This window comes from Arachis stenosperma, chromosome 3, assembly GCF_014773155.1.
Source record: "Arachis stenosperma cultivar V10309 chromosome 3, arast.V10309.gnm1.PFL2, whole genome shotgun sequence".
NCBI classification, from domain to species: Eukaryota; Viridiplantae; Streptophyta; class Magnoliopsida; order Fabales; family Fabaceae; genus Arachis; species Arachis stenosperma.
Genome location: NC_080379.1, coordinates 116,867,576 through 116,884,505, shown reverse-complemented (window position 1 = coordinate 116,884,505; position 16,930 = coordinate 116,867,576). Strand labels below are relative to the sequence as shown.

Here is a 16,930-nt window from a genome sequence, read left to right as displayed (position 1 = left end):
AAAGCAGAGAAATAAGAACAAGGAATGAGTCCACCTCAATGATGGTGGCGCTTTCTTCTTGAAGAACCAATGATGTCCTTCAACTCTTCTGTGTCTCTTCCTTGCGTTTGTTGCTCCTCCCTCATTGCTCTTTGATCTTCTCTAATTTCATGGAGAATGATGGAGTGCTCTTGATGTTCCACCCTTAATTGATTCATATTGTAACTCAAATCTTCTAGAGAAGTGTTGAGTTGTTCCCAATAATTGTTGGGAGGAAAGTGCATCCCCTGAGGTGTCTCAGGGATCTCTTGATTTGCAGTCAAATGCTATACTACTGAGCTATGGATCCTTGAGATGAATCTCTCCATCTCCCATGACTCAGAGGTGGAAGCTTTTGTCTTCCCTTTTCTCTTTTTTTTTTGAGGTTTCTCTGGCCTTAGGTGCCATCAATGGTTATGGAAAAACAAAAAAGCTATGCTTTTATCACACCAAACTTAGAATGTTGCTCGCCCTCGAGTAAAAGAAGAAAGAAGAGAAAAAGAAGAAGTGGATATGGAGGAGAGGAAGAGAGGTTTGTATTCGGCCATGTAGGGTGGGTTTGGGTGAGAAAGAGATGATGGATGTGAGTGGTGAAGAGGTAATGGGGAAGAGAGTTATTGGATTGTGTGAAAAGGGGAGAAAAGGTGAGTTGAGGTAGGTAGGGATCCTGTGGGGTCCACAGATCTTGAGATGATCCTGTGGGGTCCATAGATCCTGAGGTGTCAAGGATTATCATCCCTGCACCAATGAGGCATGTAAAATGCCCTCTACATACAATCCTGGCATTTAACGCCAGATTGATGCTTGTTTCTGGCGTTAAACGCCACATGCTTGTTTTGGGCGTTTAACGCCAGTCTGTAGCATGTTTCTGGCGTTGAACGCCAGCTTTCCTCAGTGTGCAATCCTGGCGTTTAAACGCCAGATTGCTGCATGTTTCTGGCGTTCAATGCCAGATCCATGCTCTGTTCTGGCGTTGAACGCCAGCCAGATGCTCCTTACTGGCGTTTACCTTCCTCCAGGGTGTGCTTTTTCTTCTGCTATTTTTGATTCTGTTTTTAATTTTAGTATTTATTTTAGGACTCTACATAATCATGAACCTAATAAAACATAAAATAAAAATAAAAATAAAAATAGAATTAGATAAATAAAAGTTGGGTTGCCTCCCAATAAGCGCTTCTTTAATGTCAATAGCTTGACAGTGGGCTCTCATGGAGCCTCACAGGTGATCAGGTCAATGTTGTAGACTCCCAACACCAAACTTAGAGTTTGGATGTGGGGATTCAACACCAAACTTAGAGTTTGGCTATGGCCTTCCAACACCAAACTTAAATTTTGATTGTGGGGGCTCTGTTTGACTCTGTACTGAGAGAAGCTTTTCATGCTTCCTCTCCATTGTTACAGAAGAACACCCTTGGGTCTTAAACACAAGGTAGTCCCCATTCAATTGAAGGACTAATTCTCCTCTGTTAACATCTATCACAGCTCTTGCTGTGGCTAGGAAAGGTCTTCCAAGGATGATGCATTCATCCTCCTCCTTTCTAGTGTCTAAGATTATGAAATCAGTAGGGATGTAAAGACCTTCAACCTTTACCAACACGTCCTCTACCAATCCATAAGCTTGTCTTACTGACTTGTCTGCCATTTGTAATGAGAATATGGTAGGCTGTACCTCAATGATCCCCAGCTTCTCCATTACAGAGAGTGGCATAAGATTTATGCCTGACCCTAAGTCACATAGAGCCTTCTCAAAGGTCATGGTGCCTATGGTACAGGGTATTAAGAATTTGCCAAGATCTTGTCTCTTTTGAGGTAAAGTTTGTTGAACCCATGTATCTAGTTCACTAATGAGCAAGGGAGGTTCACCTTCCCAAGTCTCATTACCAAACAATTTGGCATTCAGCCTCATGATGGCTCCTAGATATTGAGCAACTTGCTCTCCAGTTACATCTTCATCCTCTTCAGAGAAAGAATAGTCTTCAGAGCTCATGAATGGCAGAAGGAGATTTAATGGGATCTCTATGGTCTCTACATGACCTTCAGATTCCTTTAAGTCCTCAATAAGGAACTCCTTCTTGCTTGAGAGACGTCCCCTGAGGTCTTCCTCATTGGGATTCACGTCCTCTCCTTCCTCTCTAGGTTCGGCCATGTTGATTATGTCAATGGCTTTGCACTCTCTTTTTGGATTCTCCTCAGTATTGCTTGGGAGAGTACTAGGAGGAGTTTCAGTGACTTTCTTACTCAGCTGGCCCACTTGTGCCTCCAAATTTCTGATGGAGGACCTTGTTTCACTCATGAAGCTTAGAGTGGCCTTAGACAGATCAGAGACTATATTTGCTAAGATAGAGGTGCTCTGCTCAGAATTCTCTATCTGTTGCTGAGAAGATGATGGAAAAGGCTTGCTATTGCTAAACCTGTTTCTTCCTCCATTATTAAAGCCTTGTTGAGGCTTTTGTTGATCCTTCCATGAGAAATTTGGATGATTTCTCCATGAGGGGTTATAGGTGTTGCCAAAGGCTTCCCCCATGTAATTTACCTCTGCCATTACAGGATTTTCAGGATCATAAGCGTCTTCTTTAGGAGAGGCCTCTTTAGTACTATTGGATGCATTTTGCCATCCATTCAAACTTTGAGAAATCATGTTGACTTGCTGAGTCAATATTTTGTTCTGAGCCAATATGGCATTCAGAGCATCAATTTCAAGAACTCCCTTCCTTTGAGGCCTCCCATTACTCACGGAATTCCTCTTAGAAGTATACATGAATTGGTTATTTGCAACCGTGTCAATGAGTTCTTGAGCTTCTGCAGGTGTTTTCTTTAGGTGAATGGATCCACCTACAGAATGATCCAGTGACATCATAGAGAACTCAGACAGACCATAATAGAATATATCTATCTTAGTCCACTCTGAAAACATGTCAGAAGGACACTTTTTGGTCATTTGCTTGTATCTTTCCCAAGCTTCATAGAGGAATTCACCATCTTTTTGCTTGAAGGTCTGAACATCCACTCTAAGCTTGCTCAGCTTTTGAGGAGGGAAGAATTTAACCAAGAAGGCCATGACCAGCTTATCCCAAGAGTCCAGGCTATCCTTAGGTTGTGAGTCCAACCATGTTCTAGCTCTATCTCTTACAGCAAAAGGGAAAAGCATGAGCTTGTAGACTTCAGGATCTACTCCATTAGTCTTAACAGTCTCACAGATCTGCAAGAACTTAGTTAAAAACTGGTAGGGATCTTCTGATGGAAGTCCATGAAACTTGCAGTTTTGTTGCATTAGAGAAACTAGTTGAGATTTCAGCTCAAAATTGTTTGCTCCAATGGTAGGAATTGAGATGCTTCTTCCATCAAACTTGGAAGTAGGTGTAGTAGAATCACCAAGCATCCTCCTTGCATTATTGTTGTTGGGCTCGGCTGCCATATCCTTTTCTTGTTCAAAAATTTCAGTAAGGTTATCTCTGGATTGTTGTAATTTAGCTTCTCTTAGTTTTCTCTTCAGAGTCCTTTCAAGTTCAGGATCAGCTTCAACAAGAATGCCTCTTTCCTTGTTCCTGCTCATATGAGAAAGAAGAGAACAGAAAAGGAAAAGGAATCCTCTATGTCACAGCATAGAGATTCCTTTATGTTAGTAGAAGAAGAAAGGGAATAAGAGTGAAAAAGAATGAAGAATCCAAACACAAGGGTGAAGATAGGTTCGAGTTCTTGAGATGAAGAGAAGTGTTAGTAAATAAATAAATAAATAGAAGAAGATGAGAGGGGGAGAATTCGAAAATTAATTTTGAAAAAGGGTTAGTGATTTTTGAAAATTAAAAGAAGAATTAAAATTAAAATTAAAATTTAAAACAATTAGTTAATTAAAAGAATTTTGAAAAAGAGGGAGGTAATTTTCGAAAATTAGAGAGAGATGAAAGTAGTTAGGTAGTTTTGAAAAAGATAAGATATAGTTAAAACAAACAAAAAGTCAACTAGTTATTTGAAAAAGATTTGAAATTCAATTTTGAAAAGATAAGAAGTTAGAAAAGATATTTTGAAGTTGAATTTAAAAAAAAAGATGTAATTTGAAAAAGATATTTTAAAAAGATATGATTGAAAAAAGATATTTTGAAAATATATGGTTTTAAAAAGATATGATTGAAATTAGTTTTGAAAAAGATTTCATTTTTAGAATCATAATTAATGATTTGAGTCACAAAAAACCACAAGATATGATTCTAGAATTTAAAGTTTGAATCTTTCTTAACAAGAAAGTAACAAACTTGAAATTTTTGAATCAAAACATTAATTGTTGATGATATTTTCGAAAATATGATGTAAAAGATAAGAAAAAGATTTTGAAAAATTTTGAAAAATATTTTTGAGAATTTCCGAAAAACAAAGATAAAATTGAAAAGATATGATTTTTGAAAAAGATTTTGAAAAGATAGGATTTTTAAATTTTTGAAATCTTTGACTTGACTCATAAGAAACAACCAATTTTGAAAATTTTTGACTAAGTCAACCCAAAGATTTCGAAAATTGTGAGTAAAATAAGGAAAAGATATATTTTTTATTTTTGAATTTTAATGATGAGAGAGAAAAACAACAAAAAGACTCAATGCATGGAAATTTTAGATCAAACACATGATGCATGCAAAAATACTATGAATGTCAAGATGAACACCAAGAACAATTTGAATATCATAATGAACATCAAAAACTTATTTTTGAAAAATTTTCAACAAAAGAAAACGTGCAAAACAAGAATATGAATGCAAGAATGCATATGAAAAACACCATACAACACAAAACAATAAATTATGAAGATCAAACAAGAAAATTCATCAAGAATAACTTGAAGATCATGAAGAACACTATGCATGCATGCAATTTTTGAAAATTATTTTTTTAAAAAAAATTAAAACATGCAATTGACACCAAACTTGTGATTTGACTCTAGACTCAAACAAGAAACACAAAATATTTTTGGTTTTTATGATTTTATTAATTTTTTTGTATTTTATTTTAATCTTTTTTGAAAACATATAGGAAAAAGGAAGTAATGAATTCAAAGTCCTTAATCAAAATTCCAGGAATCATACCAGGTTAATCTAAAGCTTTGATGACAAGTCATCTTAGCCTAGTTATTTCACTAGTCTTTTTTCTTTGTTTTCATTTAGTTTTATGCACTTTCTTAAGCCATAAGTAAGCCAATTGGGTTGAAATTCATGTTTCCTTTGATTCAATCAACCATGGATAAATTGATGCATTTTCATGAGTTTTTGCACCATAATTGCTCACATGACAAGAAGAAGAATAACTCTCATGATTATGGCATAGCTTTGATACAATTGTTGATTGATGACAGGAGGAATAAAGCTTGGAAGAAGGTTGCAAGAATGGGCTTGGAAAGAAGGGATTCACGTTTGAGCTAACGTTTGCCTCAAACGTTAACTCAAACGTGAGAAGCAGATGAAGAACACCCTAGGAAGGCAACGTTTGCGCCAACGTTTGCCTCAAATGTGAGGTCAAACGTTGGCGCCAAAAAGAATGAAAAAGAGCACTCCTGGGCACGGCAACGTTTGAGCCAACGTTTGCCTCAAACGTGAGGTCAAACGTTGGCTACATTTTGGTAAGGAAGAGCATGGCAAAGCACCCCTGATTGATGGTTTAATTGAGCAACGTTTGTGCCAACGTTTGCCTCAAACGTTGGGCCAAACATTGGCTAGAAGAGAGGCATGGGAAAGTCCATGTTTGAGCTCACGTTTGACCTCAAACGTTGAGCCAAACGTGGATGACAGCACCTTGGCCTAGCTGTATAATTTTACATGCGAAGACGTTTGAGTCAACGTTTGCCTCAAACGTGGACTCAACGTGAATGGTTCATGGCCCGGTTCACAAGTGGATTTCTTCCCAACACCAAGAGCAATCAACGGAGGCCACTATCAACCTAATTCCATCAAGACTAAAGGCCCAATTCAAGGCTTAATGATCATTTGAAGAAAGTGTATAAATAGCTTAGGATTCGAAGTTTTAGAAGAGCTTTTCCTTTAAGAGTTTTCTTTGAGAATTTTGAGAGTATTCACAGTAGAGAGCTTTTGGGTTTTGAGCTATTTTGAGATTCTGAGTCTTGGGGAAGGAGAATTGAATTTTCTTCCTCTTAGTTTTCTTGTTTTCAATTTCAATTGCAACTATCTTGAGTCTTGGGTGTTGAAGAATTGAGGAAATTCTGTCTCAATCACACCTTGAGATCTCTCTGTTTTTCTTACTGCAACTTCTGGAAATTGAAATTGGATTTACATTTCTACATTGCTCTCTTCTTTAATTTTGCATTTGCTCTCTGAATTTGGATCTAGGAAGGCATTGAGATCTAGACTTAGTTATCTAGTCTCTTGGGTCCTGAGATCTATTGGTTTCCATTTTAATTTCCTTGCTTAATTACTACACAAGCTTATTTTCCTTTTAGTTTGAGATCCGATTCAACTAATTCCTTCAATTACTCTTCATTCTGTTGAATTTTGCTTTTCCTTGTTTAATTCCTGCAGATCCAATTCCCATTCCCCTTTTATTTTTCAAGTCATTTATATTTCTTGCACTTTAAGTTTCTGCAATTTACATTACTTGCACTTTAAGATTCAGCTCTTTTTCTTTTTATTCCATTTAATTTCCTGCAAATCACCCTCTCCCCTTTACATTCTCTGCAATTTAATTCCTGTCAACACAATTTCACACAATCAACACTTGTTTGCTTGACTAAATCAACCACTAAACTAAAGTTGCTCAATCCTTCAATCCTTGTGGGATCGACCTCACTCCCGTGAGTTTTATTACTTGATGCGACCCGGTGCACTTGCCGGTGAGTTTTGTGTCGGATCGTTTTCCGTACATCAAGCTTGATGGCCAACCAAGCTTCAGCATACCATTTTGAAACTCTAGAATTCATTCTTAGAACTCTGAAGGATTTTTCGAAAATAGAGGGAGAAAATTTTTTTGAAAAATTTTTTGAAAATAAATGAAAAGAAAATTACCTAATCTGAGCAACAAGATGAACCGTCAGTTGTCCAAACTCGAACAATCCCCGGCAACGGTGCCAAAAACTTGGTGCACGAAATTGTGATCTCTAATAATGGCATTCAACTTGGTATGCGCGTTTATAACTCAGCACTTTCTTCACAACCTCGCACAACTAACCAGCAAGTGCACTGGGTCGTTCAAGTAATAAACCTTACGTGAGTAAGGGTCGATCCCACGGAGATTGTTGGTATGAAGCAAGCTATGGTCATCTTGTAGATCTCAGTTAGGCAGATAATAAATGGTTATGGAGTTTTTGAATAATAATAATAAATAAACAGAAAATAAAGATAGAAATACTTATGTAAATCATTGGTGGGAATTTCAGATAGGTGTATGAAGATGCTGTGCTCCTTTTGAATCTCTGCTTTCCTACTGCCTTCATCCAATCCTTCCTACTCCTTTTGGATGGTAGCCATTGACAACGGTGATCCACCTACACACAGCTTGCCATGGAAAGGAGTATGAATAATTGGATAAAGTCAGTAGGAAAGCAGAGATTCAAGAGGAACAAAGCATCTCCATATGCTTATCTGAAATTTCCACCAATGAATTGCATAAGTATCTCTATCTTATTTTATGTCTTATTCAGCTTTTAATTATTAAAACTCCATAACCATTTGAATCTGCCTGACTGAGATTTACAAGGTGATCATAGCTTGCTTCAAGCCGACAATCTCTGTGGGATCGACCCTTACTCACCTAAGGTATTACTTGGATGACCCAGTGCACTTGCTGGTCAGCTGCACGGAGTTGTGAGAGAAGTGTAAACTCACAATTTCGTGTACCACCTTTCTTTTGTAAAGTCTTTTTCTTTTTTCTTTAAAGTTCTTAATTGTCATTTTAATTTCAAAGCCTTTCGACTTTGTTGAAGGCATTAGTTACTTTCTTTAAATTGAAGCATTTATTTTTCTATAATCTCTTTCTTTTTGAATTTAAAGATCTTTATTCTAGTCTACATTTTGTTTCATGTTCACTTTTCATTTTTTCAAAGTAAAGTCTTTGGTACATAAAGGAAAACTAGTACTCACAAAAGAGGAGTAGGTTTCGCTCTCAGATAATAGATATCGAACCAACTAAGATTTATAAAATCTGCATAACAAATTGGCACACCTAGTAAAATAGTTTTTGTGAATTATGTTAAAGATCTTTCTTTTTGATATGGTATTAATTTATTGCATGTGATGCGAGAGCATCTTTCCTATCTTTTCCTAGTGAATTTGCATCTAATTTGTTGAGTTTAATCAAGAATTAATTATCTTTTAGCCACTATGGATGCTACTTTGAGTCTCGTATAATTCTGTTTATTTTAGATACCATTTGGCTGGATTTGGAGCACAAGAATTAAAGAAGATGACCAGCGAGGAGCAACGCGTGCACGTACCTGACGCGTACACGTGACACCCGAAAAAGACCATCGACGCGTACGCGTGACTGACGCGTACGCGTGACATGCGCTACGTGCAGAAAACGCAGAAAATGCTGGGGGTGATTTCAGGGCCCCATTTTGGCACTCAAGTAAAGCGCAGCTCTCTGCCAAGTTAGGCGCGAATTCAGTGAAGCCGAGTGGTCCCCACGTTACAAGACGCGGATTATTTAATTAATTCTGATTTAAATTTAAATTTCAAAATAGGAAAAAATATTATTTTAATTTTAGAAATTAGATTTTCAATTAATGAGGATTAGATATAAAAGATAATGGGTTTCTATTCCAATTAACATTCCATACTTTACAGTTTACCTGAATCCTTATTTCTCTCTGAATCATGAGCAACTAAACCTCCATTGTTAAGGTTAGGAGCTCTATCTATTGTATGAATTGATACTATTATTTTTCTATTTTAATTTATGTTTTTTATTTATATTTCAAGAATTGTTTTCGTTCTTTATCTTATGAATTTGGGTGGAATGGAAGTATGACCCTCTTTCTAATTGAGTTCTTGTATAACTTGGAAGAGCTCTTTACTTGAACAACAGCTTGAAAAAAATTTCTCCTAAATTTTAATTATCTGGACTTAACGGGATACGTGACATATAATCCTCTTATATTTGGATAATTAGGATTTTTGTGGCATAATAACTAGAATTAAAGTTCACCCCTGGTGCACGGAATTGTGATTCACACTTTTTACAACTCCGATACAACTAACCAGCAAGTGCACTGGGTCGTCCAAGTAATAAAACCTTACGCGAGTAAGGGTTGATCCCACGGAGATTGCCGGCTTGAAGCAAGCTATGGTCATCTTGTAAATCTTAGTCAGGCGGATTCAATTGGTTATGGGTTATGATAATTTAAAGATAAATAAAACGTAAATTAAAATAAAGATACTTATGTAATTCATTGGTGGGTGGTGCACGAAATTGTGATCTCTAATAATGGCATTCAACTTGGTATGCGCGTTTATAACTCAGCACTTTCTTCACAACCTCGCACAACTAACCAGCAAGTGCACTGGGTCGTCCAAGTAATAAACCTTACGTGAGTAAGGGTCGATCCCACGGAGATTGTTGGTATGAAGCAAGCTATGGTCATCTTGTAGATCTCAGTTAGGTAGATAATAAATGGTTATGGAGTTTTCGAATAATAATAACAAATAAATAGAAAATAAAGATAGAAATACTTATGTAAATCATTAGTGGGAATTTCAGATAGGCGTATGAAGATGTTGTGCTCCTTTTGAATCTCTGCTTTCCTACTGCCTTCATCCAATCCTTCCTACTCCTTTCCATGGCAAGCTGTATGTAGGGCATCACCATTGTCAATGGCTACATCCCATCCTCTCAGTGAAAATGGTCCAAATGCTCTATCACAGCACGGCTAATCATCTATCGGTTCTCGATCATGCCGGAATAGAATCCATTGATTCTTTTGCGTTTGTCATCACGCCCAACAATCGCGAATTTGAAGCTCGTCACAGTCATTCAATCCCTGAATCCTACTCGGAATACCACAGACAAGGTTTAGACTTTCTGGATTCTCATGCATGCCGCCATCAATTCTAGCTTATACCACGAAGATTCTGATTAAGGAATCTAAGAGATATGCGCTCGTTCTAAGGTAGAACGGAAGTGGTTGTCAGTCACGCGTTCATAGGTGAGAATTATGATGAGTGTCACGGATCATCACATTCGTCATGGTGAAGTGTAACGAATATCTTAGTACAGGAATAGAATGAATTGAATAGAAAATAGTAGTAATTGCATTAAAACTCAAGGTACAGCAGCGCTCCACACCCTTAATCTATGGTGTGTAGAAACTCCACCGTTGAAAATACATAAGTGATGGTCCAGGCATGGCCGAATGGCCAGCCCCCAAAATGTGATATGAATTTGAAAATAGGGAGAAGGATCTGGTCTAAGGACTAGGCTTCTAAAGATGTGGTCAAAGACGACTAATACAATAATAAAATGTCCTATTTAAACTAGACTAGCTACTAGGGTTTACAGAAGTAAGTAATTGATGTAGAAATCCACTTCCGGGGCCCACTTGGTGTGTGTCTGGGCTGAACTTGAGCTTTACACGTGTAGAGGCTTCATTTGGAGTTGAACGCCAAGTTGTAACGTGTTTTTGGCGTTCAACTCTGGTTCGTGATGTGTTTCTGGCGTTTGACTCCAGAATGCAGCATGGAACTGGCGTTGAGCACCAGTTTACGTCGTCTAATCTCGAATAAAGTATGGACTATTATATATTGCTGGAAAGCTCTGGATGGCTACTTTCCAACGCCGTTGAGAGCAAGCCATTTGGAGTTTTGTAGCTCTAGAAAATCCATTTCGAGTGCAGGGAGGTCAGAATCCAACAGCATCAGCAGTCCTTTGTCAGCCTTCTTATCAGAGTTTTGCTCAGGTCCCTCAATTTCAGTTAGAAAATACCCAAAATCACAGAAAAATACACAAACTCATAGTAAAGTCCAGAAATGTGAATTTAGCATAAAAACTAATGAAAACATCCCTAAAAGTATCTAGATCCTACTAAAAACTACCTAAAAATAATGCCAAAAGGCGTATAAATTATCCGCTCATCAGTGGGAATTTCAGATAAGCGTTTGGAGATGCTTTGTAGCTTCTGAACCTCTGCTTTCCTATTATCTTCATCCAATCACGCGTGCTCCCTTCCATGGAAAACTGTATGTTGGTAGATCACCGTTGTCAATGCCTACCATCCTTCCTCTCAGTGAAAATGGTCCAGCTACGGTTTCTGTACGGCTAATTAACTGTCGAATCTCTCGTCTCAAATGAAAAATACCAGGCACAGCTACCGCACGGCTAATCATCTGTCGGTTCTCACTTGTGTTAGAATAGGATCTCTCTATCCTTTTGCACACTGTCATTGCGCCCAACATTCGTGAGTTTGAAGCTCGTCACAGTCATCCCATCCTAGATTCTACTCAAAATACCACAGATAAGGTTTAGACTTTCTGGATCTCAGGAATGCTGCCAATTAGTTCTAGCCAATACCACGAAGGTTCTAACCTCACGAACTCGGTCCGTGGATCAGATACCCAAGAGACTATACTCCGGTTGTCATCCAATGACTACGTTGAACATCATGTAGACCGCTTGTGGTTGTCTGGCACGCGGATCTTGGCTAAGCGAGTAACGAAGATAGTGGGTGATTGTCACGGATCACCCTTTCATTCTGACTTAACTAAATTAAGTACGAGAGTATATCTTGGAGAAGAAGTACGCGTGAATTGAAAGAGAAACAATAGTACTTGCATTAATTTATGAAGAACACCAGAGCTCCGTACCTTAATCTATGAGGTGTACAAACTCCACCGTTTGAAAATACATAAGAGAAGAAGGTCTAGGCATGGCCAAATGGCCAGCCTCCCCCCAAATAAGAAATTGCATAAAAGTTTCCAAAGGTTCCTAATACAATAGTAAAAAGTGCTATTTATACTAAACTAGTTTCTAGGAAATACAGAAAATAAGTAACTAAGTGCAGATAGTGCAGAAATCCACTTCTGGGGCCCACTTGGCGTATGCTTGGGCTGAAAATTAAGCTTTACACGTGCGTAGGCCTTTTCTGGAGTTAAACACTAGCTTGGATGCTAGTTTGGACGTTTAACTCCAGTTCTGGTGCCAGTTCTGGTATTTTACGCCAGAAAAGAGTCTCTCGTGGGCGTTTGAACGTCCATTTGGGCCATCAAATCTCGGGCAAAGTATGGACTATTATACATTTATGGAAAGCCCAAGATGTCTATGTTCCAACGCAGTTAAGAGCGCGCCAATTGGGCTTTTGTAGCTCCATAAAATCCACTTCGAGTGCAGGAGGGTCAGAATCCAACAGCATTTGCAGTCCTTTCTCAGCCTTTGATTCAGACTTTTGCTCAGGTCTCTCAATTTCAGCCAGAAAATACTTGAGATTTCAAAAAATGCACAAAATCATAGTAAAGTCCAGAAATGTGATTTTTGCATAAAAACTAATAAAAATATAATAAAAAGTAACTAAAACATACTAAAAACTATGTAAAAATAATGCCAAAAAGCGTATAAATTATCCGCTCATCACAACACCAAACTTAAATTGTTGCTTGTCCCCAAGCAACCAAAAACAAAATAGGATAAAAAGAAGAGAATATACAATAAATTTCAAAATATCAATGAAGCTTAGTTCTAATTAGATGAGCGGGACTAGTAGCTTTTGCTTCTGAACAGTTTTGGCATCTCACTTTATCCTTTGAAGTTCAGAATGGTTGGCATCCATAGGAACTTGGAATTCAGATAGTGTTATTGATTCTCCTAGTTTAGTATGTTGATTCTTGAACACAGCTACTTATGAGTCTTGGCCGTGACCCTAAGCATCTTGTTTTCCAGTATTACCACCGGATACATAAATGCCACAGACACATAACGGGGTGAACCTTTTCAGATTGTGACTCAGCTTTGCTAGAGTCCCCAGTTAGAGGTGCCTAGAGTTCTTAAGCACACTCTTTTTGCTTTGAATCATGACTTTAACCGCTCAGTCTCAAGCTTTTCACTTGGACCTTCATGACACAAGCACATGGTTAGGGACAGCTTGAATTAGCTGCTTAGGCCAGGATTTTATTCCTTTGGGCCCTCCTATCCATTAATGCTCAAAGCCTTGGATCCTTTTTACCCGTCCCTTTTGGTTTAAAGGTCTATTGGCTTTTTCTGCTTGCTTTTTCTTTTTTTTTTCTTTTTCTTTATTTTTTGCCATTTTTTTCGCAAGCCTTGTGTTTTTCACTGCATTTTCTTACTTCAAGAATCAATTTTATGATTTTTCAGATTATCAATAACATTTCTCTTTTTTCATTATTCTTTCAAGAGCCAACAATTTTAACATTCATAAACTTCACTATAAAAAATATGCACTATTCAAGCATTCATTCAGAAAACAAAAAGTATTGCCACCACATCAAAATAATTAAACAAATTTCAAGATAAATTTCAAAATTCATGTACTTCTTGTTCTTTTGCAAATAGAAACATTTTTCATTTAAGAAAGGTGAAAGATTCATGGAATATTCATAGCTTTAAGACATAGACACTAATGATCATATAATAAAGACACAAACATAGACAAAGCATAAAGCATAAAAATCAAAAATAGAAAAATAAGAACAAGGAAATTAAAGAACAGGTCCACCTTAGTGACGGTGGCTAGTTCTTCCTCTTGAAGATCCTATGGAGTGCTTGAGCTCCTTAATATCTCTTCCTTGCCTTTGTTGCTCCTCCCTCATGGCTCTTTGGTCCTCTCTAATTTCATGGAGGATAATGGAGTGCACTTGGTGCTCCATCCTTAGTTGTTCCATGTTAGAACTCAATTCTCCTAAAGAGGTGTTGAGTTTCTCCCAATAGTTGTGTGGAGGGAAATGCATCCCTTGAGGCATCTCAAGGGTTTCTTGATGAGGGATTTCCTCATGCTCTTGTTGAGGTCCATGAGTGGGCTCTCTTGTTTGCTCCATCCTCTTTTTAGTGATGGGCTTTTGAGATGAATCTCTCTATCTCTCATGACTCAGAGTTGGAAGCAATTGCCTTCCCTTTTCTCTTCCTAGAGGTTTCTCTGGCCTTAGGTGCCATTAATGGTTATGGAAAAACAAAAAAAAGCAGAGCTTTTTTCCACACCAAACTTAAAAGGTTTGCTCATCCTCGAGCAAAAGAAGAAAGAAAGGATTAGAGGAAGAAGAGATGGAGGAGATGGAGGTGTGTGAATGGTTTGGCCAAGGGGGTTTTAGGTGGTTATGATGAGTGAAAATGAAGGAGTGATGAGGGGCTTATATAGGAATGGAGTGGAGAGGGAATTCTTGTAATAGGGGTTGGGTTTAGGAGGGAGATGGTTTGAATTTAAATAGGTGGGGGTAGGTGGGTTGTATGATGGTTTTGGATGAGAAATGGAGGTGATTGGTGGAGGTTATTTTGGGGAAGCGTGTTATGGAAACGTGTGAATAGGAGAGAAAAAGAGTTGGGGTAGGTGGGGATCTTGTGGGGTTCACAGATCCTGAGGTGTCAAGGAATTTTGGTCCTTACACCTTTCTGGCGATTAAACGCCCTCTGTGTGCCATTTCTAGCGTTTAACGCCAGCTTTGCTGCCCATTCTGGCGTTAAATGCCAGCGTGATGCCCCTTTCTGGCATTTAACACCAGCCAGACACCAGACACCCCTTTTCTGGCATTAAACGCCAGTCTGTCTGCCAATTCTGGCATTTAACGCCCAAAATACTGCCAAAATGGGCGTTAAATGCCCATTCTGCTATCCTTACTGGCATTTAAACGCCAGTAAGCCTGTCCTCCAGGGTGTGCTATTTTTTATGTTTTTTTGATTCCGCTTTAATTCTGCAGCTATTTTTGTGACTCCACATGATCATCAACCTAAAGAAAATATAAACTAATAATGGAAAATAAAATGAAAAAGTAATTAACATAGATAAATAAGATTGGGTTGCCTCCCAATAAGCACTTTTTTAATGTCAATAGCTTGACAGTAAGCGCTTTCAAAGCTTCACAGATTCTCAGAGCATGATTGTGGCCTCCCAACACCAAACTTAGAGTTTGAATGTGGGGACTCTACTTTACTCTGTATGGATAGAATTGGATGAATCTTTTTATGCTTCTTCTCCATGTTTATAGAGGAAGATCCTTGAGCCTTAAACACAAGGTAGTCCTCATTCAATTGAAGGACTAACTCTCCTCTGTCCATATCAATCACAGCCCTTGCTGTGGCTAGGAAGGGTCTTCCAAGGATGATGGATTCATCCTTATCCTTCCCAGTGTCTAGGATTATGAAGTCAGCAGGGATGTAAAGGCCTTCAACCTTCACTAAGACTTCCTCTACAAGTCCATAAGCCTGTTTCATTGATTTGTCTGCCATCTCTAGTGAGATTCTTGCAGCTTGTACCTCAAAGATCCCTAGTTTCTCTATCACAGAGAGTGGCATGAGGTTTATACCTGACCCCAGGTCACACAGAGCCTTCTCAAAGGTCATGGTGCCTATGGTACAATGTATTAAGAACCTTCCGGGATCCGGTTTCCTTTGAGGTAATGTCTGCTGAACCCAGGTATTCAGTTCATTGATGAGCAATGGAGGTTCATCCTCCCAAGTCTCATTACCAAATAACTTGGCATTCAGCTTCATGATTTCTCCTAGGTATCGAGCAACTTGCTTCAATAATATCTTCATTCTCTTTAGAGGAAGAATACTCATCAGAGCTCATGAATGATAATAGGAAGTTTAGTGGAATCTCTATGGTCTCTATATGAGCCTCAGATTCCTTTGGTTCCTCATTAGGGAACCCCTTAGTGGTCAGTGGACGTCCATGAGGTCTTCCTCACTGGAAATCACTGGCTCTTCCTCCTCTATAGGTTCGTCCATTTTGGCTATATTGATGGCCTTGCACTCTCTCTTTGGATTCTCTTCTGTATTGCTTGGGAGAGTACTAGGAGGAGTTTCAGTAACTCTTTTACTCAGCTGACCCACTTATGCCTCCAAATTTCTGATGGAAGACCTTGTTTCAGTCAAGAAACTGAGAGTGGCCTTAGATAGATCAGAGACTATGGTTGCTAAGCCAGAGAGGCTTTGCTCAGAATTCTCTATCTATTGCTAAGAATATGATGGAAAAGGCTTGCTATTGCCAAACCTATTTCTCCCACCATTATTGTTATTGAAGCCTTGTTGAGGCTTCTGTTGATCCTTCCATGAGAAATTTGGATGATTTCTCCATGAAGGATTATAGGTGTTTCCATAGGATTCTCCCATGTAATTCACCTCTTCCATTGCAGGATTCTCAGGGTCATAAGCTTCTCCATCAGAGGAGGCTTCTTTAGTACTGTCGGATGCAGCTTGCAATTCAGTCAAATTTTGAGAAATCATATTGACTTGCTGAGTTAATATTTTGTTCTGAGCCAATATGGCATTCAGAGTATCAATCTCAAGAACTCCTTTCTTCTGATTCATCCCATTACTCATAGGATTTCTTTTAGAAGTTTACATGAACTGATTATTTGCAACTACTTGAATAAGTTCCTGAGCTTTTACAGAGGTTCTCTTCAGATAAAAAGATCCACTAGAAGAGTGGTTCAATGACATCTTGGACAATTCAGACAGACCATCATAGAATATATCTAAGATGCTCCATTCTGAAAGCATGTCAGAAGGACACCTTCTAATCAATTGCTTGTATCTTTTCCAAGCTTCATAGAGGGATTTACCTTCTTTCTGTCTGATGGTTTGGACGTCCACTCTAAGCTTGCTCAGTTTTTGAGGTGGAAAGAATTTGGCCAAGAAAGCAGTGACCAACTTGTCCCAAGAGTTCAGGCTTTCTCTAGGTTGTGAGTTTAACCATATCCTAGCTCTGTCTTTTACAGCAAAGGGGAAAAGTATAAGTTTGTAAACCTCGGGATCAACTCTATTG

At 38.3% G+C, this 16,930-nt stretch overlaps 1 non-coding gene and 1 pseudogene across 1 annotated transcript; one reads left to right on the top strand and one right to left on the bottom strand.

The window, feature by feature from the left end:
• Nucleotides 1–16,930, bottom strand: part of LOC130966614 (zinc finger BED domain-containing protein RICESLEEPER 1-like) — a 56,616-nt pseudogene that overhangs the window by 34,505 nt on the left and 5,181 nt on the right.
• On the top strand, nt 2,931–3,034 carry LOC130972062 (small nucleolar RNA R71). The gene has a single exon (XR_009083263.1). It is a non-coding gene; the product is annotated as a small nucleolar RNA R71 (small nucleolar RNA).